Source organism: Pongo abelii, chromosome 8 (genome assembly GCF_028885655.2).
Source record: "Pongo abelii isolate AG06213 chromosome 8, NHGRI_mPonAbe1-v2.0_pri, whole genome shotgun sequence".
NCBI lineage: Eukaryota > Metazoa > Chordata > Mammalia > Primates > Hominidae > Pongo > Pongo abelii.
Window position 1 is genome coordinate 63,480,614 of NC_071993.2, and position 21,433 is coordinate 63,502,046.

Here is a 21,433-nt window from a genome sequence, read left to right on the forward strand (position 1 = left end):
GGATTATGAGGTCAGGAGATCGAGACCATCCTCACTAACACGGTGAAACCCCGTCTCTACTAAAAATACAAAATATTAGCTGGGCGAGGTGGCGGGCTCCTGTAGTCCCAGCTACTCGGGAGGCTGAGGCAGGAGAATGGCGTGAAACCTGGGGGGCGGAGCCTTCAGTGAGCCGAGATTGCGCCACTGCACTCCAGCCGGGGCGACAGTGAGACTCCGTCTCAAAAAAAAACAACAAAGAATAAGATCTGAGAATAAATATACATATGCTTCACCTAGACTTTCCATTCCATGAAGTTCAACTCTGTGGGGGCAGATTCACTGCCTGGACTGAAAGCCTTGTTAAGGAACTTGGTTTGGTGACAGCTTCTTCTCTCCATCTCCTTCTCCCTCTCCACTCTCTCTCCCCTTTCCCCAACCAGAAGAGGCAGCTTTCGACTGAGTTTGCATTTTCAAAGCCTGGTTAGCTGGACCCAGCTTGTTCCAAGGGTGCATCTGAACAGGAGGCAAAGGAGGGGATTCTAGAATGACCAAAACTCAATGTTTCCTCACACATAACTTCCTTTTTCTTTTTTTTTACTTTTTTTTAAGTTCTGGGATACATGTGCTGAAAGTGCAGGTTTGTTACATAAGTAGACATGTGCCAAGCGGTTTCCTGCACCTATCAACCCATCATATGGGTTTTAAGAACTGCATGCATTAGGTATCTGGCCTAATGCTCTCCCTCCGCTTGCCCCCCAGCCCCTGACATTCCCCAGTGTGTGATGTTCCCCTGTCTGTGTCCATGTGTTCCCATTGTTCAACTCCCACTTATGAGTGAGAACATACGGTGTTTGGTTTTCTGTTCCTGTGTTAGCTTGCTGAGGATGATGGTTCCAAGCTTCATCCATGTCCCTGTAAAGGGACAAACTCATTCTTTTTTATGGCTGAATAGTATTCCACAGTGTATATGTGCCACATTTTCTTTATCCAGTATATGGTATCAGGATGATGCTGGCCTCATAAAAAGAGTTAGGAGTCCCTCTTTTTCTATTGTTTGCAACAGTTTCAGAAGGAATGGTACCAGCTCTCTTTGTATCTCTGGTAGAATTTGGCTGTGAATCTGTCTAGTCCTGGGCTTTTTTTGGTTGGTAGGCTATTAATTGATGGGCATTTGAGTTGGTTCCAAGTCACTGGTACTGTAAATAGTGCTGCAATAAGCATATGTGTGCATGTGTCTTTATAGTAGAATGATTTATAATCCTTTGGGTATATATACCAGTAATGGGATTGCTGGGTCAAATGGTATTTCTAGTTTTAGATCCTTGAGGAATTGCTGCATTGTCTTCCACAATGGTTGAACTAATTCACACTCCCACCAACAGTGTAAAAGCCTTCCTATTTCTCCACATCCTCTCCAGCATCTGTTGTTTCCTGACTTTTTAATGATCACCATTCTAACTGGTGTGAGATGGAATCTCATTGCGGTTTTGATTTGCATTTCTCTAATGACCAGTGATGATGAGCTTTTTTTCATATGTTTATTGATCACATAAATGTCTTCTTTTGCAAAGTGTCTGTTCATATCCTTCACCCACTTTTTGATGGGGTTGTTTTTTTCTTGTAAATTTCTTTACGTTCCTTATAGATTCTGGATATTAGCCCTTTGTCAGATGGATAGATTGCAAAAATATTCTCCCATTCTGTAGGCTGCCTATTCACTCTGATGATAGTTTCCTTTGCTGAGCAGAAGCTCTTTAGTTTAATTAGAACCCATTTGTCAATTTTGGCTTTTGTTGCAATTGTTTTTGGTGTTTTTGTCAGAATCCTTTGCACAGGCCTATGTCCTAATGGTATTGCCTAGGTTTTCTTCTAGGGTTTTTATGGTTTTAGGTTTTATGTTTAAGTCTTTAATCCATCTTAATTTTGTAAAAGGTGTAAGTAAGGGGTCCAGTTTCAGTTTTCTGCATATGGCTAGCCAGTTTTACCAGCACCATTTATTAAATAGGGAATCCTTTCCCCATTGCTTGTTTTTGTCAGGTTTGTCAGGTTTGTCAAAGATGGTTGTAGATGTGTGGTATTTCTGAGGCCTCTGTTCTGTCCCATTGGTCTATATATCTGTTTTGGTACCAGTGCCATGCTGTTTTGCTTACTGTAGCCTTGTAGTATAGTTTTAAGTCAGGTAGCATGATGCCTCCAGCTTTGTTCTTTTTGCTTAGGATTGTCTTGGCTATATGGACTCTTTTTTGGTTCCATATGAAATTTAAAGTAGTTTTTTCTAGTTCTGTGAAGAAAGTCAATGGTAGCTTGATGGGAATAGCATTGAATCTATAAGTTACTTTGGGTAGTATGGCCATTTTCACAATATTGATTCTTCCTATCCATAAGCATGGATTTTTTTTTCCATTTGTTTGTGTCATCTCTTATTTCCTTGAGCAATGGTTTATACTTCTCCTTAAAGAGGTCCCTCACATCCCCTGTAAGTTGTGTTCCCAGGTATTTTATTCTCTTTGTAGTAATTGTGAATGGGAGTTCACTCATGATTTGGCTGGCTGTTTATCTATTATTGGTGTATAGGAATGCTTGTGATTTTTGCACATTGATTTTGTATCCTTAGACCTTGCTGAAGTTATCAGCTTAAGGAGTTTTGGGGCTGAGACGATGGGGTTTTCTAAATATACAATCATGTCATCTGCAAACAGAGACAATTTGACTTCCTCTCCTCCTGTTTGAATACGCTTTATTTCTTTCTCTTGCCTGATTGCGCCAGCCAGAACTTCCAATTCTATGTTGAATAGGAGTGGTGAGAAAGGACATGATTGTCTTGTGCCAGTTTTCAAATAAAATGCTTCCAGCTTTTGCCCATTCAGTATGATATTGGCTGTGGGTTTGTCAAAAAATAGCTCTTATTATTTTGAGATATGTTCCATCCATACCTAGTTTGAGAGTTTTTAGCATGAAGCCTTGTTGAATTTTATTGAAGCCCTTTTCTGCATCTACTGAGATAATTTTTTATCTCAATAGATTTTTGTCATTGGTTTTGTCATTGGTTCTGTTTATGTAATGGATTACATCTATTGATTTGCGTATGTTGAACCAGCCTTGCATCCCAGGGATGAAGCCAACTTTATCATGGTGGATAAGCTTGTTAATGTGCTGCTGGAATTGGTTTGCCAGTATTTTATTGAGGATTCTTGCATCGATGTTCATCAGGGATGGGCCTGAATTTTTTTTGTGGTTGTGTCTCTGCCAGGTTTTGGTATCAGGATGATGCTGGCCTCATAAAAAGAGTTAGGAGTCCCTCTTTTTCTATTGTTTGCAACAGTTTCAGCAGGAATGGTACCAGCTCTCTTTGTATCTCTGGTAGAATTTGGCTGTGAATCTGTCTAGTCCTGGGCTGTTTTTGGTTGGTAGGGTATTAATTGCCACCTCAATTGCAGAACTTGTTATTGGTCTATTCAGGGATTCGACTTCTTCCTGGTTACTCTTGAGAGGGTGTATGTGTCCAGGAAGTTATCCATTTCTTCTAGAGTTTCTAGTTTATTTGCATAGAAGTGTTTATAGTATTCTCTGATGGCAGTTTGTATTTCTGTGGGATCAGTGGTGATATCCCCTTTATCATTTTTTATTGTGTCTATTTGATTCTTCTCTCTTTTCTTCTTTGTTAGTCTGGCTAGTGGTCTAATTTGTTAATCTTTTCACAAAACCAGCTCCTGGATTCATTAATTTCTTTAAGGGTTTTTTGTGTTTCTATCTCCTTCAGTTCTTCTCTGATCTTAGTTATTTCTTGTATTCTGCTAGCTTTTGAATTTGCTTGCTCTTGCTTCTCTAGTTCTTTTAATTGTGATGTTAGGGTATGGATTTTAGATCTTTCCTGCTTTCTAATGTAGGCATTTAAGTGCTATTAATTTGCCTCTTAACACTGCTTTAGCTGTGTCCAAGATTCCGGTACATTGTCTCTTTGTTCTCATTGGTTTCAAAGAACTTTGTTATTTCTGCCCTAATTTCATTATTTACCCAGTAGTCATTCTGGAGCAGGTTGTTCAGTTTCCATGTAGTTGTACAGTTTTGAGTGAGTTTCTTAATCCTGAGTTCTAATTTGATTGCACTGTGGTCTCAGAAATTGTTTGTTATGATTTCCATTCTTTTTCATTTGCTAAGGAGTGTTTTACTTCCAATTATGTGGTCAATTTTAGAGTAAGTGCTTTGAGGTGCTGAGAAGAATGTATATTTGTTGATTTGGGGTGGAGAGTTCTGTAGATGTCTATTAGGTCCACTTGTCCAGAACTGAGTTCAAGTCCTAAACACCCTTGTTAATTTTCTGTCTCGTTGATCTAATATTGACAGTGGGTATTAAAGTCTCCCACTATTACTGTATGGGAGTTTGTCTCTTTGTAGGTCTCTAAGAACTTGCTTTATAAATCTGGGTGCTCCTGTATTGGGTGCATATATATTTAGGATAGTTAGCTCTTCTTGTTGAATTGATCCCTTTACCATTATGTAATGCCCTTCTTTGTCTTTTTTTATCTCTGTTGGTTTAAAGTCTGTTTTATCAGAGACTAGGATTGGAACCCCTGCTTCTTTTTTGTTTGTTTGTTTGGCTTGGTAATCTTCCTCCATCCCTTTATTTTGAGCCTATTTGTGTCTTTGCATGTGAGATGGGTCTCCTGAATACCGAACACCAATGGGTCTTGACTCCTTTATGCAATTTGCCAGTCTGTGTCTTTTAATTGGGGCATCTAGCCATTTACATCTAAGGTTAATATTGTTATGTGTTAATTTGATCCTGTCATCATGATATTAGCTGGTTATTTTGCACATTAGTTATACAGTTTCTTCATTTTATCCTTGGTCTTTATATTTTGGTGTGTTTTTGCAGTGGCTGGATTGGTTTTTCTTTTCCATATTTAGTGCTTCCTTTGGGAGCTCTTGTAACGCAGGCCTGGTGGTGTCAAAATCCCTCAGCATTTGCTTTTCTGTAAAGGATTTTATTTCTCTTTCATTTGTGAAGCTTAGTTTGGCTGGATATGAAATTCTGGGTTGAAAATTCTTTTCTTTGTGAATGTTGAATATTGGTCCCCACTCTCTTCTGGCTTGCTTATAGGGTTTCTGCAGAGAGATGTGCTGTTAGTCTGATGGGCTTCCCTTTGTAGGTATCCTGACCTTTCTCTCTGGTTGCCCTTAACATTTTTTCCTCCGTTTCAAACTTGGAGATCTGACAATTATGTGTCTTTGGGTTGCTCTTCTCGAGGAGTATCTTTGTGGTGGTCTCTGGATATCCTGAATTTGAATGTTGGCCTGTCTTGCTAGGCTGTGGCAGTTCTCCTGGATAATATCCTGAAGTGTGTTTTCCAATTTGGTTCCAATCTCCCTGTCACTTTCAGGGATGCCAATCAATCATAGTTTTGGCTTTTTCACATAAGTTTGGCCTACTTCAGTTAAGTTAATCCTCAATATCTGATATGCTTTCTTCTGCTTGTTTGATTCGGCTGTTGACACTTGTGTACGCTTCATGAAGTTCTCGTGCTGTGTTATTCAGCTCCAACTGGTCATTTATGTTTTTCTGTAAACTGGTTATTCTAGTTAGCAGTTCCTATAACCTTTTGTCAAGGTTCTAACTTCCTTGCACTGGGTTAGACCATGCTCCTTTAGCTCAGAGGAGTTTGTTATTACCCACCTTCTGAAGCCTACTTCTGTCAATTCCTCAAACTCATTCTCTGACCAGTTTTGTACCCTTGCTGGAGACGAGTTGTGATCATTTGGAGGAGAAGAGACATCCTGGTTTTTGGAATTTTTCAGCATTTTTGCACTGGCTTTTCCTCATCTTCATGGATTTATCTACCTTTGATCTTTGAGGCTGATGACCTCTGGGTGGGGTTTCTGTGTGGGGGTCCTTTTTGTTGATGTTGGTATTATTGCTTTCCGTTTGTTAGTTTTTCTTCTAATAGTCAGGCCCCTCTTCTGCATGGCTGCTGCAGTTTGCTGGAGGTTCACTCCAGACCCTGTTTGCCTGGTATCACCAGCGGATGCTGCAGAACAGCAAAGATTGCTGCCTGCTCATTCCTCTGGAAGCTTGTCCCAGAGGGGCACCAGCCTGATGCCAGTTGGAGCTCTCCTGTATGAGGTGTCTGTCAACCCCCTTTGGAAGGTCTCTCCCTGTTAGGAGGCACGGGGGTCAGGGACTCGCTTGAGGAGGAAGTCTGTCCCTTAGCAGAGCTCAAGTGCTGTGCTGGGAGAACTCTCCTTGTCAGGATCCTCTATTATCTTCAGAGCTGGCAGGCAGGAATGTTTAAGTCTGCTGAAGCTGCACACACAACTGCCCCTTCCCCCAGGTGCTCTGTCCCAGGGAAATGGGAGTTTTATATATAGGCCTTGACTGGATCTGCTGCCTTTCTTTCAGAGATGCCCTGCCCAGTGAAGAGGAATCTAGAGAGGCAGTCTGGCCGCAGCCGCTTTGGCGCACTGTGTTGAGTTCTGCCCAGTCTGAACTTCCCAGCCTCTTTAACACTGTCAGGGGAAAGCTACCTACTCAAGCCTCAGTAATGTTGAAGCCCCTCTCCCCACCAAGCTCAATCATCCCAGGTCAACTTCAGACTGCTGTGCTGGAAGCAAGAATTTCAAGCCAGTGGTTCTTAGCTTGCTGAGCTCCATGGTAGTGGAACCCTCAGAGTGAGACCACTTGGCTCCCTGCCTTCAGCCTGCTTTCCAGGGAAGTGAACAGTTCTGTCTCACTGGGGTTCCAGGCACCAATGGGGTATGAAAAAAAAAAAAAAAAAACTACTGCAGCTAGCTTGGTGTCTGCCCAAACACCAGCCCAGTTTTGTGCTTCAAACCTGGTGGTGTAGGCACACGAGGGGATCTCCTGGTCTGCGGATTGCAAAAACCATGGGAAAAGCATAGCATCTGGACTGGGTAGGACAGTCCCTCATAGCCTGCCTTGGCTGTGAAAGGGAGACCCCCACTCCTTGCACTTCCCAGGTAAGGTGACACCCCACCCTGCTTCTGCTCGCCCTCTGTGGGCTGTACCCACTGCCTAACCAGTCCCAATGAGATGAACAGTGTACCTCAGTTGGAAATGCAGGACTCACCTGCCTTCTGTGCTGGTCTCGCTGGGAGCTGCAGACTGGAGCTGTTCCTGTTTGGCCATATTGCCCGATCCCCACATGCTTCTTTATTTTGAGACGGAGTTTCATTCTTGTTGCCCAGGCTGGAGTGCAATGGCGAGACCTCAGCTCACTGCAACCTCCACCTCCTGGGTTCAAGTGATTCTCCTGCCTTGGCCTCCCGAGTAGCTGGAATTACAGGTGCCCGCCACCAAGCCCAGCTAATTTTTGTATTTTTAAAGTAGAGATGGGGTTTCGCCATGTTGTTCAGATTGGTCTTGAACTCCTGACCTCAGGTGATCCACCCACCTCAGCCTCCCAAAGTGCTGGGAATACAGGCATGAGCCACCACACTTGGACACACATGCTTCTTTGAAGGCCCTTTCATTCAAAGAATTCCGTCCATATATTTTTTAATGTAGAAATATATATTTGGGTGTAAGAGGGACAATGAAACTCATGTCTTTCCCTCCTCTCACTCCCAAATCCCACTGAAATGACAGCAAAGATGCACAGAAAGGAATAAACCTGCTACTGCTCTGATAATAAAGCCAGAACCATGAGTAGACAGACTTAGGCACTTTGATGAAATTTCTGTAAGAAAGAAAGGGGAGAAGAGTGTATCAAACAACAAACCAGAATACAGGGAGCTGCAGCCCAGAGCACACAGAGAATGACAATGGGACTTTTCTATTCTGCTGACAACCCCTCCGAGTCTCCAACTGGTGATCAAGAAAAATGGAAGAGTGCATATGGGACACCTGGGATATATCATCGGCACCACACACATACAGAGTGACTGGCAGCAGTTAAAACCTGTCCCCTGCTGAAGTCTAAAATCTCTTCTTCAGTGAAAACGCATGATCTGCCTGAAGGGAGCCAGTGTTCTGGGTGTTGGTGCACATGGTAAAGCCCTTTGGGTTTTTTTGTTTGTTTTTTGAGATGGAGTCTCACTCTGTCGCCCAGGCTGGAGTGCAGTGGCACAGTCTTGGCTCACTGCAACCTCCACCTCCTGGGTTCAAGCGAGTCTCCAGCCTCAGCCTCCAGAGAAGCTGGGATTACAAGCAGGCACCACCATGCCCGGCTAATTTTTGTATTTTTAGTAGAGATTGGGTTTTGCCGTGTTGGCCAGGCTGCTCTTAAACTCCTAGACCCACCCGCCTCAGCCTCCCGCAGTGCTGGGATTACAGGCAAGCCACCACACCTGGCCAACCTTTGGGTTTTCACATTGATGGGGTGGAGGGAGCCTGCCTACCTGCTCCTTGTTGGAGGATATCCTGCAATAAAGCCTGCTAATCAGTACCCCTACTCTCACCACACACACCCCCAACGACTTCTGTTTTGTTAACTATTGCTGCTTAACAATTTACTCAACATGCTGTGGTTTAAAAAATCAGCCATTTTATTATATCTCATGATTACTGGCTCAGGAATTCAGGCAGTGCTCAGATGGACATTTTTTCTGCTGCATGTGGCCTTGGCTAAGGTCACCTGGTGGAATTCAGATGGGGGATGGCTGGTCTAGAGGATTCAAGGGGCTTCATTCACATGTTTGGCACATTGACAAGCATGGCTGGAAGACTGGGCTCAGCTGGATGGACCACTGGAGCACCTATACATGACCTTTCCTACATGCGGGTCTCAGGGTCATTAGACTTCTTATATGGTCACTAAAGGATACCAAAGAGGATGTACTGAAAGACAGGAAGGGCCGAGTGTGGTGGCTTATGCCTGTAATCCCAGCACTTTGGGAGGCCAAGGCAGGCGGATCATGAGGTCAGGAGATCGAGACCATCCTGGCTAACATGGTAAAACCTCATCTCTACTAAAAAGTACAAAAAAAATTAGCTAGGCGTGGTGGCAGGTGCCTGCAGTCCCAGCTACTCAGGAGGCTGAGGCAGGAGAAAGTTGTGAACCCAGGAGGCAGAGCTTGCAGTGAGCTGAGATCACGCCACTGCACTCCAGCCTGGGTGACAGAGCAAGACTCCATCTCAAAAAAAAAAAAAAAAGGAAGAAGAAACCTCCGATTTTTTAAGGCCTGGTCCCAGCAACCTGGACCATGGTCCCAGCAATATGGTCACATTTACTATTTTCTATTAGTCAAGCAGTCAGAAGGTCCATCTATATCCAAGGGAAAAGAACACAGACCTTGCCATATATTCTAGTAGGGAAGGGAGGAGAAAAAGCCACTAAATACATAAGATGATTTGAGTTATGAAGAAAACTAAAGCAGTCAAAGTGGTTAGGAAGTGTCAGGAAAGTAGGAGGGATACTATTTATCCAGGGCTTTCATGGGGGTCCTCACTGCTTAGGTGGCTTTCGAGTAGGGACTGGTGTGTCCGGAATTGGTGGGTTCTTGGTCTCACTGACTTCAAGAATGAGGCCACGGACCCTCACGGTGAGTGTTACAATTCTTAAAGGCAGCGTGTCCAGAGTTTGTTCCTTCTGATGTTCGGATGTGTTCGGAGTTTCTTCCTTCTGGTGGGTTAAGTGGTCTCGCTGGCTCAGGAGTGAAGCTGCAGACCTTCGCAGTGAGTGTTACAGCTCTTAAGGTGGTGCGTCTGGAGTTGTTCCTTCCTCCCAGTGGGTTAGCGGTCTCGATGGCTTCAGGAGTGAAGCTGCAGACCTTCATGATGAGTGTTACAGCTCATAAAGGTAGTGTGTACTCAAAGAGTGAGCAGCAGCAAAATTTGTTGCAAAGAGTGAAAGAACAAAGCTTCCACAGTACGGAAGGGGACTGGAGCCGGTTGCCACTGCTGGATCAGGCGGCCTGCTTTTATTCTCTTATCTGGCCCCACCCACATCCTGCTGATTGGTCCATTTTACAGACAGCCGATTGGTCTGTTTTACAGACAGCTCATTGGTCCGTTTTGACAGGGTGCTGATTGGTGCATTTACAATCCCTGAGCTAGACACAAAAGTTCTCCACATCCCCAGTAGATTAGCTAGATACAGAGTGTCCACACAAAGGTTCTCCTCCCCACCAGATTAACTAGATACAGAGTGTCGATTGGTGCATTCACAAACCCTGAGCTAGACACAGGGTGCTGATTGGTGTGTTTACAAACCTTGAGCTAGATACAGAGTGCTGATTGGTGTATTTACAATCCCTTAGCTAGACATGAAGATTCTCCAAGTCCCCACCAGACTCAGGAGCCCAGCTGGCTTCACCCAGTGGATACCACACCAGGGCTGCAGGTGGAGCTGCCTGCCAGGCCAGCGCGGTGAGCCCACGCTCCTCAGCCTTTAGGTGGTCGATGGGACTGCGCGCCATGGAGCAGGGGGCGGCACTTGTCAGGGAGGCTCCCGCAGCACAGGAGCCCATGGTGGGGCAGAGGTGAGGGGGAAGGGAGGCTCAGGCATGGTGGGCTGCAGGTCCCAAGCCCTGCCTGGCAGGGAGGCAGCTAAGGCCCGGTGAGAAATCCAGCACAGCAGCTGCTGGCCCAGGTGCTAAGCCCCTCACTGCCTGGGGCTTGTGGGCTGGCAGGAGGCTCTGAGTGTGGGCCCACCAAGACCACGCCCACCCGGAACTCGCGCTAGCCCCGGTTCCCACCGGCGCCTCTCCCTCCACACCTCCTGGCAAGCTGAGGGAGCTGGCTCCGGCCTTGGCCAGCCCAGAGAGGGAGGGAGCCAGCTCCGGCCTTGGCCAGCCCAGAGAGGGAGGGAGCCGGCTCCAACCTTGGCCAGCCCAGAGAGGGGCTCCCACAGTGCAGCGGTGGTCTGAAGGGCTCCTCAAGTGCCGCCAAAGTGGGAGCCCAGGCAGAGGAGGTGCCCAGAGCAGGTGAGGACTGCCAGCATGCTGTCACCTCTCACTGGAAGGAAATGAAATACAGCCATGTAGATTTTTGCCTTTTATTCTAAGTAAAATGGGTAATCCTTGGAGAGTTTTCAGCAGAGGATTAATAATATAGTCTGACTTCAGCCGGGCACGGTGGCTCACACTGGTAATCCCAACACTTTGGAAGGTTGAGGCAGGTGGATCACCTGAGGTCAGGAGTTTGAGACCATCCTGGCCAACATGGTGAAACCCTGTCTCTACTAAAAATCCAAAAATTAGCCAGGTGTGGTGGCACACGCCTGTAATCTCAGCTACTCAGGAGGCTAAGACAGGAGAATCGCTTAAACCCAGGAAGAAGACAGAGGTTGCAGTGAGCTGAGATTGCACCACTGCTCTCTAGCCTAGGCAACAGAGCAAGACTCCATCTCAAAAAAAAAAAAAAATATATATATATAGAGAGAGAGAGAGAGACAGACAGACAGACAGACAGAGAGGGAGAAAGAGTGTGTCTGATTTTAATTTTAAAGCCATACTCTTACTGCTAAATAGACTGCAGGGGAGATAAAGGGGAAAGTAGGGATGCTAACTAAAAGGTTATTTTGATAATCTGGTCAAGAAATCATATGTCTTAGACCAGTAGTGGATATATTAAAAAGTGGCCAGTTCTGTAAAGACACTCTAGATACAGATGTACCTACAAATATAACTTAATGAATTAAATTTTTCATCCATATATCATAGCGAATATATAGTTTATAAGTTCTTGGTAAGAAACCAATAATCCAATAATATTTCTTTTTATTGAAGTATAGCTTATGTTAATCTGTGCAAATCTTAAGTGAACCTTCATTTGTTCATTTTCACTTATGTGTATACTTATATAATCACATATTAATAGAAGAGTCCCTCATGGCCCTTTCTGTCAATATTCTCTTTAGAGATAACCACTATTCTGACATCCATGAGTAAGGATTGAGCTTGTCTGTTTATATTCTTTATATTAACAGAATAATATAATATGTATGCCTTTATACCTGGCATATGTCATTTAATATTAGTCTATGAGATTCATCTATGTTCCCATAAGCAGTGGGTTCATTCCTTCTCATTAATGTGTACTGTTCCATTGTATGAATATAGCATTATTTATTTATATATTAAAGATAGCTAATAGTATTTGCTTGATGGTTTGAAAAAGCTGAGAAAGCAAACTAACACAGGAACAGAAAACCAAATGCTGCATGTTCTCACTCGTAAGTGGGAGTTGAACAACGAGAACACGTGGACACAGGGGCATATCACACAATGGAGCCTGTCAGGGGTAGGAGAAAAGGGGAGGGAGAGCATTAGGACTAATACCTAATGCATGAGGGGCTTAAAACCTAGATGATGGGTTGATAGGTGCAGCAAACCACCATGGCTCATGTATATCTATGTATCAAACCTGCACTTGTATCCCAGAACTTAAACTGCTGAGAAAGATAGAAATAATTTTTAGCCTGAGTTGTTAGAAGGCTTGGAATTACAATGGAGAAGGCTGTAGGAGAAACAGTTTCAGGTGAATGAGGTGGAAAATAGATCTGTTTGGAGCATGCTACATATGAGATGCTTACTAGATACCAAGTGGAGAGGTTGAGAAGACAGCTGGCTATGCAAATCTGAAGTGATGAGATAGCTATGAGCTGAAGATACCCATCTGGGAGTCATCAGTGTGTATAGATGTATCCAGGCCTCAGGTCTGGACAAGATCTATCAGAGGGTGAAGGTAGCTGGAGAATAGAAGAGACTGAGGACTGAGCTCCTAGCAACATTGAAAGCTCAGGGAGGTGGATGAAAATACAAAGGAGATAGAGAAGGCGTGGCTAATGAGGTAGGAAAAGAACCAAATGGTGTGTGAAAAGTAAAATAGGAAAGTGTTTCGAGGAATAAACTGCAGCAAAGGTTGCCGACAGGCCAATGACTGGGATTGATGTGACAAGAGCTGTCTCATTGGAGGGCTGGAGAAAATGCCTGACTGAACTCATGTGGAAGTAACTGGACTCCACCCAAAAACCATGTGCTGTTCTTTTTTGGTAACAAGAATTCTAGTTTTATTTAAAATGTACCCAATTACATTTTTCAATCTCTCTCTCTTCAACGTATGACTGCATGACAAGTAATAAGCAGAGGTGTGTGGGGCATTCCTAAGAAGTCAACTAATCTAGCCATGAGGCACCCCATGCCCTTCTGCATTAGTCATATTTTTACTCTGATAGTACTATGAAACAACCCAAAAATACATCAATAGCCTTCAACCAACATTTTATCTCATGCTTCTGGATTAGCAGTTTGGCTTAACTAATCTGAGCTGAGGTTAATGGGCTTGAATGGGTGAGCCTGCACTCCAGGCTTTGGATCAGATCTGGGCTGCTTCTAAACCAGACTGGAAGAAAAGCATGCTGTTCCCATTGGTAGGGCTGGAAGCTCCAAGAAGGCTTATGGAAACGTGCCAAGACTCCTAATACTTCCGCTCAGAACCTGTATGGCCACTTCTACCCACTGGCCAAAGATTTTGCACGTCTGAGCCCAAAGTCAGTGAAGAGGGTTATTACTCTCCACCCATTGTGAAGCCATTTTGAGGCAGAGGAGTGGGAGCAGGCATTACGAATACACCTTCTTTTGGTCATGCCCTCTATGCACTAAAACCCAATGTGATGGCTGGAGTACACCAGCAGCCTTTGTGGACCATGTGACCTTAGCAGCACTAAGCTAAGACGGTAGAATAGAAAGGTGTATCCCACATGTCTGTGGAGTCACCATACCAACCCTAACCAAACTACCTCTGACCTTGTTTTATGAGAAAGAGAAATTATGACTGTATTTTCATTTATTTTTATGTTGTATTTTCTACTATATGCAGTCAAACCTAATATTAATGGACACAAGTGGGTTTAAGTAAGAATGGGAGGAATGTGTACAATACTTGTTCGAGGATTTTTTAAATACAGAAGTACAGAGAAATGGGATAGTAATAGGAAAGGGTAAAGTAGTAAGGGAATGTTGTTTTTCACTTTAAGTTGGAAATATTACACCATATTATATGATAATGAGAAAATCCAGTAAAGAAAAAAGTGCTTAATACAACAGAGTACTTACTGAAGTTTTATCCTTCAATAAGCAAGTAAGAGTAAGCAAGAAGAGAAGGGATCCCGTACGTACCTTGACCTGTAGTACTAAAAGGTGCATTTGTTTTGACTTAGAGCAGTGCAATCTGTACTGATTATATAACCTAAACTATGTGAATTCCATGAATATTTTCCAAGAGTTTTTCAGGTAACTTCCACACAGTAAAAAATTTTGTTGTTGTTGTTTTGTTTTCTTTGAGATGGAGCCTCACTTTGTCATCCAGGCTGGAGTGCCGTGGTGCAATCTGGGCTCACTGCTGCCTCAGTGTCCTGAGTAGCTGGGACTACAGGCGTGCATCAACTGATTTTTTTTTTTTTTTTTTTTTTTTGTATTTTTGGTAGAGACAAGGTTTCGCCATGCTGGCCAGGCTGGAAAAATGTTTTTATTTGTGGATTTTTGTATAAATAATAATTGAATCTTTCACAGACATTAACTCCATCCCTCCTCACATTGTTTTTCATTTTCATGTGAGAAAGAAGGAGGGAGGTTTTTATTGTTTGGGATTATATGAATAATCAAAAGATGGCCCAATAGCCTAAATTAAAAGAAATAGCTCATTAAATGGCGTAAATCATCTTGCAAATAAAAAATGCAAGACACAGAAAGCTGATAAAGTAAGTAAAGAAAAATCCTATTTTTTCTGAGTCCCCTGTTAAAATGGAATTTTTAAACCCACAGATGTTCAAAGGAGGTAAAAATATATTTTCTTCTTTGATGGAATTGCTACAATTCCAAATATATAAATCCACCCACAGCATTAATTAAAGTTTTAAAAAATGTTCTCCCTCTGGTGTGAGAAGCATAGTATTTTTACCTGAATAAGCCACTTTTTTTCTTCCATATTCTGTCATGTAAGATTCAGTATCCTTTTAAATACATATTTTCCCATAAGGAACAAGTATTGGGAGAAATATAAGAAATTACATTTGAGATCTGAGATCTGTTACTTTTGAGATACCCATTATCATCCCAATGGAGATGTCAGTAGGAAGTTGGATATATGGATCTAGAGTTCCGGTAAAGTTCTGGGCTGGAGATAAAATTTCTGGAGTCTTCAGCCTTTAGTATATTTAAAGCCATGGAGCATATAAGATCATCTAGCGATTTCATATATGTAAACTACAACAAGGACAGATTCCTAGACTAAGCCCTGGAGCGCATTTTGAGGTTAGGAAAGAGAAAAAAAAAAAAGAGAGAGAGACTGAAAAGGAGCAGCTGGCAGTAAAGGGGGAGAAAACAAAGAGTGGGATCCTAGAGGCCAAGAGAAGTGTTTCTGAGAGGAGGTTTGTGTATTTTGATAACTCAAGTAAAAATGGAGAGACAGCATTAGATTGTGCAAAGTGGAGGTCATCTGTGAGCTTCACAAGAGCATTCAGAGTGGAGGCTTGGAGGGAATGCTTGTTTGGAGTGAGGTCAAGAGAGACCTGAAGAGAAATAGAGGCAACTGGAATAGATGATTCTCCCTAGAGCTTTTCGGCAAATAGCAAGAGAAAGAAATTGAGTGATGAGGTCAAGGAAGTTTTGTTTGCTTTTTAAACTGGGAGAAATAACAGCATGTTGCTGCATTTATAGGAATGACCCAGAAGAAAGAGGGAAGATGATGCAGGAGAGAGATGGGAAAATTCCTAGAGGGATGTGAGTAAGAGAGGATGGGATCTACTGCACAGGAAGAGAGCCTTGTTTCAGCTGGAAGATGAACAATTCATCCAGAATGACAAATATATGAAATATGTAGACACCTATGCAAGTAAGGAGTTAGATGCAGTGGTAGGAGTTTGTGGGAGCTCTTTGACTTATTCACTTTTTAAAAGTATTCTTATTCACTTTTCTCAGTATCATCAACTAAGGGAAGATAGGGAGAAAATATAGGAGGTTTAAGGGTAGTAGAGAAAGTAAGAAACATCTATCTAAGATAGTAGGAAGGAAAATTAACCTGGGAAATAAGAAGTGATCGCCTGGCAGCTGTAAAGATACACTTGAGGTTACTGATCATGGATGCAAAGATCGCCTGGCAGCTGTAAAGGTACACTTGAGGTTATTGATCATGGATGCAAAGTGAGAGCAGTGAGCATGTTTGCATGTTTTACTACAGCCATTTCAGCTGTGGATCCAGGCCTGGGAGGCATTTCATCAGTGGTTTTACTGAGCAGTATAACAAACTGAAAAGAGTCAAAAGAGTTGAGGCGGTATGCAAGAGAACCATTAAAGGATTGACCACAGAATTTAAGCTTAGCTCATGAGGGAGAGATATGAAGATGATAATGAATTGAAGGTCTAGATGGACACTGAAATTACTGAAGCCAAGTACTAAAAGGGATGAGCAGGAAAGCTGGTGGGAGAGTTGTAAAGTGCTTGAAGTCACAGTTTTAGAGGAGATGAAGTTTTGGGGCAAGATCGTGGCTTACCACGAAAGTGAATACCAATGTAGGGAAAAGGACAAGATCACTAAAGAAAAGGTTAGGTAAGGCACCACAAGTCCAGGGAATTGGAAGGATTATCCAAGTGTGTGTTTAAATCACCAAAAATTACAATAGGAGTAACAGACAGAATGACAGTGACTGGAAGTCAACACCTTCATGGACATGACCTGGCAGCCATAGATGGCCACAATGAAGATGAATCCTAGCCGGGCAAAGTGGCTCACACCTGTAATCCCAGTACTTTGGGAGGCTGAGGCAGGTGGATCACCTGAGGTTAGCAGTTCAAGACCAGCCTGGCCAACATGGTGAAACCCCATCTCTACTAAAAATACAAAAATTAGTCAGGCATGGTGGTAGGCACCTGTAATTCCAGCTACTTGGGAGACTGAGGCAGGAGAATCACTTGAACCCAGGAGGCGAATGTTGCAGTGAGCTGAGATCATGCCATTGCATTCTGGCCTGGGCAATAGAGCAAGACTCTATCTCAAAAAGAAAAAGATGAATTCTGATTGGCCAATCCCATAGTCTAATGTTGACATGCAAAGCTCAGGGTTTTTATGGAGGAAACAGGAAGAATGGTAAGAATTTGCCATGAGAAGCAGGAAGGACACTTGCCCACCTCTGAGGTCCAGCGGTGTGAAGACTGTGTGAGGGAAGGGAGCCACTTTTGGAAGAGCTGCCAGGAAGCAGGGTCCTGAGGCGAAGGCCAGGCTTCAGTTTTAACAGGAACACTCTGTTCATTGTGTTTAGAATGAACTGAAGTCAGGCTACGGGTAGAAACAAAATGACAAGTTAGGAGGCTATTGCAATAATATAAGCAAAAGATGATGGAGGTTTATCCCAGGAAGATGGCAGTAATGCTGTTAAGAAATGGTCAGATTCTGAATATTTTTCATATATCATATTATACTGCATCATTGATTTTAAGATGTCCCACTGTTTTATGTGCCACTAAGGAAGAAAACAATGCTACCAGTTAAACAATATTATTTTTTATCAATTTTAAGATGCATTGAAATCTCAGATAGTAAAATATGAAAATGTACATCTTAGAATTGATGAAATATGGTATATTGGTTAAATATACTACTGTACTGAGGAAGAAACTCTTTTTCCAAGAAACTGAGAATTCCACAAACTGAATTTCAGCATCTTTGAAAGCTTGCTAGAAAAATTCACCAACAGCGGTTTGAGGAAAAGCAAGACTGTTTCTGTTAGCTGACCTCACTTGATACATTTTGCATGTATTTACTAATTGGCTCCTGGCAAGAAATAACTCCTTGTTGTTTGGTATGTCTAACAGCCACAAATCAATTTGCTTATCAGTCATTTGCATCTGCATATACTGCTTGTTATTTGCAGTTCATGGTCGTATCTGTCATGGGAAGATGGCTCAGAATTATCCAGGTTGTGAATTGAACCCTGTCCCTAATGAACAAGGCCACGGAAGGCAAAACTGCAGTCTGTGTCAAGTTAGAAGTCTTATATTTGTGCACCCACTTTTTCCCATATTGTTGGGAATAAGTGAAGGGGTGGCCTGCCCCTCCACACCCATGGGTATTTCTAGTCAGGTGGGACAAGAGACTGAGAAAAGAAATAAGACACAGAGACAAAGTATAGAGAAACAACAGTGGGCCCAGGGGACCGGCGCTCAGCATACCAAGGACCTGCACCGACACCAGCCTCTGAGTTCCCTCAGTTTTTATTGATTATTATTTTCATTATTTCAGCAAAAAGGAATGTAGTAGGAGAGCAGGCTGATAATAAGGAGAAGGTCAGCAAAAAACATGTGAGCAAAAGAATCTATATCATAATTAAGTTCAAGGGAAGGTACTATGCCTGGATGTGCATGTAGGCCAGATTTATGTTTCTCTCCACCCAAACATCTCAGTGGAGTAAAGAACAACAAGGCAGCATTACTGCAAACATGTCTCGCCTCCCGCCACAGGGCAGCTTTTCTCCTATCTCAGAATTGAACAAATGTACAATCGGGTTTTATACCAAGACATTCAGTTCCCAGGGGCAAGCAGGAGACAGCGGCCTTCCTCTATCTCAACTGCAAGAGGCTTTCCTCTTTTACTAATCCACCTCAGCACAGACCGTATACGGGTGTCGGGATGGGGGATGGTCAGGTCTTTCTCATCCCACGAGGCCATATTTCAGACTATCACATGGGGAGAAACTTTGGACAATACCCCGCTTTCCAAGGGCAGAGGTCCCTGCAGCTTTCCACAGTGCATTGTGCCCCTGGTTTATTGAGACTAGAGAATGGCGATGTCTTTTACCAACTATACTGCTTGTAAACATTTTGTTAACAAGGCATGTCCTGCACAGCCCTAGATCCCTTAAACCTTGATTTTCTACAACACATGTTTTTGTGAGCTCCAGGTTGGGTCAAACTAGTTGGGTCAAAGTGGCTGGGACAAAGCTACAAATTAACAACATCTCAGCAAAGCAATTATTTAAAGTACAGGTCTTTTTCAAAACGGAGTCTCCTATCTTCCCTTTCTACATAGACACAGTAACAGTCTGATCTCTCTTTTCCCTACAAATAAGAGCTCTGAGTCACAAAGAAAACAAGCACTTAGACTGAGAACGTCTCAGCAAGGCAAATTTACTTCTGCAGAAGGGTGCATCTCACATATGGAGCAATGGTGAGAGCACACAGAACACAGGAAAGCAGGGGTTTTTAGTATCTCTAATGCAGCTTCTGTTTCTGTATCTTTCCCCTATTGGCTAGGGTTAGACCACACAATCTAAACTAGTCCCAACTGGCTAAACATTTAAACTTTCTTAGATAAGGTAAGCATGTAAGGGAGGTGAGAAAAGAGAGAAGGGGGGGTCATTTACCCCGGGGGGGGGGGGGGAGTAGGAAGGTAACCTATTCCCTAATAAGGAAAGGAATGTGGAGTGGGGTTGTAGCAAGTTCAGGCATGCCTAGGCATATTCAGACAAGTTGGGGCACAGCAAAAGCAAGGGGTATTTGGAATTATAGGATAGAGAATGGGGAAACTGGATAAGCTGAAGAGGGAACCGAGCTGGATCTAACACATACTATGTCAAACTGGCATATCTTCCTCACTGATTCATAATCCTGGCTGCACATTTAAAACACATTGGGGTGCTTCTAAAAAACTTATTCTTGGACTCCATCTCTGATCAGGGTCCCTGGAGGTGAGCTCCAGGCTTCAGTGTTTTTGAAAACTTCCCAGGTAATTTAAATATACAAAAATATACAACAAACCTTGAGAACCATTGGTGCTAAAGTAGTTTCCTCATTAATAAATGATGAGCTTCGACGTGTTCAGATCAAGTCGCACAATGTCATATAGCAGGCATCAGAAATGAATATAGAATACAGGAAGTTACAATGTGTTAAAAAAAACTGTAGAGTATTAAGTTATATCTACTGTATTTTTGAGTGTACACATGTCAGTAGCCACAGATCAATACACCTATAATTTCCCTCTACATATATTGCTTATTTTATTTTGCTTATTTTCCAGTTAATGGTTTTTTTGTTTTTGTTTTTGTTTCTTTTTGAGACAGAATCTCGCTCTGTCGCCCAGGCTGGAGTGCGTGCAGTGGTGCGATCTCGGCTCACTGCAAGCTCCACCTCCTGAGTTCACGCCATTCTCCTGCCTCAGCCTCCTGCATAGCTTGGACTACAGGCGCCCCCCACCACACCCGGCTTTTTTGTATTTTTAGTAGAGACGGGGTCTCACCATGTCAGCCAGGATGGTCTTGATCTCCTGACCTCATGATCTGCCCACCTCGGCCTCCCAAAGTGCTGGGATTACAGGCGTGAGCCACCGCGCCCGGCCCAGTTAATGGTTTATATCTGACCATTTTATGGAAAGATGGTTCTGAATCATCATGGTGCAAATTTAACCCTATCACTGTTGAATACAGCTTGTGTGTGTGTGTGTATATATATATCTCCATACATACATATGGCATATATACCCATACATATGATGAAGAGCCATAAAAAATGTTATCAACTTTAAATGCTAAAGATTACAGGAGATTTTTTTTTTTTTTTAATTTTGAGATGTTGTCTTACTCTGTTACTCAGGCTGGAGTTCAGTGGAGTCATCATAGCTCACTGCAACCTCAAACTCCCAGGCTCAAGTGATCCTTCTACCTCAGCTTCCCAAGTCAATAGGACTACAGGCATATGCCACCACACCTGGCTAAGTTGTTGTTGTTGTAGAGATGAGATCCTGCTATGTTGTCCAGGCCAGTCTTGAACTTCTGGTCTTGAGCAATCAATCCTGCCTTGGACTCCCATGGTGCTGAGATTACAGGTGTGAGCCACCTCACCCAGCCTGCAGGACATTTTAATTTTCTTCTCTTTTGTCTTCATTTTCTAGAATGTAAATGCATTTTCTTTGTAATAAAAATTTATTCTGAAACAGCAAAACCTATTCATTAGAGAAAATTTGGAAAAAAGAAATTATGAATAAGAAAATGGTTCATAGTTCTATCACTCAGAGATGACTACTTTGTGCATTTTGGTTCATTCTTTCCAATTATTTTCTGTGTCTGAGAATGTGTATACAGAATTATACTTACATGGATTTTTAAAAATTTTTGCCAATTTTTCTCTTAAATTTTTTACCATATCATTAAAAATTTTTACAAAATATACTTTCTAAATGAACTACATAGGATTATATTGTGTGAATGTATCATTATTTATTCAAACTATTAAACTAAATATAAGTGATATAAATATGTAGAAATATAGCATCCAATGTTGTTAAGAGTGCAGTGAAACAGTCATTTTATTCTTTTCTGTTGGTGCAAAAGTTCTAAAACCTCTAAAAAAAAAAAAAAAAAAAAAAAGCAGGCAAACAGTGCCTATCAAAAGCCTTAAAAATGTGTACATGTTTGGCCCAAGAAGTCCAATTCTAGGAATTCATACAAATGCACACCATTTGCATGGGAAGAATATTTACATTTAGGAAAAGTGATATGTTCAT

At 42.6% G+C, this 21,433-nt stretch overlaps 1 non-coding gene across 2 annotated transcripts in view; it reads right to left on the reverse strand.

The window, feature by feature from the left end:
- Positions 1-254: 254 nt before the first annotated feature.
- LOC112135215 (uncharacterized) overlaps positions 255-21,433 on the reverse strand; it is a 94,960-nt gene continuing 73,781 nt past the window's right edge. The window contains exons 5-8 of one of the 2 annotated variants that reach the window (XR_010141543.1): positions 20,638-20,817; positions 19,690-19,738; positions 17,065-17,212; positions 255-495 (exon numbers count right to left, since the gene is read on the reverse strand). This is a non-coding gene — a transcript (uncharacterized LOC112135215). Of the gene's footprint in view, positions 496-17,064; positions 17,213-19,689; positions 20,818-21,433 lie in introns of both variants that reach the window. The other variant, XR_010141542.1, reaches the window with a different exon arrangement.